This window comes from Mus pahari, chromosome 15 (assembly GCF_900095145.1).
Source record: "Mus pahari chromosome 15, PAHARI_EIJ_v1.1, whole genome shotgun sequence".
In the NCBI taxonomy this organism is placed as follows: Eukaryota; Metazoa; Chordata; class Mammalia; order Rodentia; family Muridae; genus Mus; species Mus pahari.
Genome location: NC_034604.1, coordinates 19,862,023 through 19,863,270, shown reverse-complemented (window position 1 = coordinate 19,863,270; position 1,248 = coordinate 19,862,023).

Sequence of the window (1,248 nt, the reverse complement as noted above, 5' to 3'; positions counted from 1 at the left end):
CACCCCTTTCCCTGGTGGAGTAGACCTCACTGCTCATTCTCAGAATCAGCTTGGCCGCCCTGCTCTGTGCAGGACAGAAAGATGGCCTCAGTCATCACCCAGGTGCCGCCAGCCGCCTTGGCCATTTTCTCAGTAGCTCCTTGAGAGGCGTGGATCTTACTGCTTGCCAGCCACGAGCTGGAACTACACGACGAAGTAGTTTCTTCCAGGCGTTAATGACTCCATCTTCATCTTTTACATCTACATGGTCAATAGGTTGCGAGTGGAACCTTGTGCAGGGCCTTCCTTGAGTTAGGGTCAGTCTCCTCCAGAAAATGACATTAAAAAAATCACCTCTACTGTTTTCCCATCTTCTTTTTTACTTATGTACATGTCCCGAGTACTCTGTTGGAAAGCAGTCCACAACAGTACCTGCATAACCTAAGGTGTCATTCATTTTTTAAAATACTAATGTAATATTTTGAAGCCAAGTCAATTGACCTCTTAATTCATCCACAAGGAAACTGTATTTTGAACAAAATGCTGACTTTAAAAGAATAATGTATCTAAAAAGGAAAAGATACTCTAGCCTGGAAGGATAGATTTGCAAGCCATATACCTTACATAGGCTTTGTATTCAGATTATGTTAAGTCGTTCCCCGAAATCAGTAAAGAAGGCTAGTAATTCATTTACAAGTGAATAAAAGAATAACATTTTATAAGAAAATATTTAGATGATTACTAGTGACGCTTAGCATCATTAGTCACTTAAGGATATGCAAATTAAAACCACAGTGGGAAAACTTTTCACACCCACTACAATGGCTGCAATTAAAAAAAATACAAACCCAGACAAGTATGGTCGGTGAGGAGGTGGACAAATTACAACGTTCATGTATTACAGAACTATAAAACAGTGGAGCCTCTCTGGAAGAGTTTGCTGGGCTCTTCGAAAGTTATACACAGGACCCTGCAATCCCACTTAGAGATATTACCCTTAGAAAATTGAAAAGTGGTTCTTCTAGCTTGTTCATAAATATTCACAATGTCATTATTTATAAAGGCCAAAAAGGACAATTGTTATCAGGATGTCCAAGAGTTTCAGAAAGGATCAACAAAATGTACATGAAAAGGAGCAAAGTTCTCATAAAAACATCTACTCTGAGATACATCAAAAGCAGTAAGCCAAAACTAGGCATAATGTATTCATTTCTGTAATACCAACAGTAGGGTATTGCTGGGCAGACAGAACAAGAGTTTAGACCAACC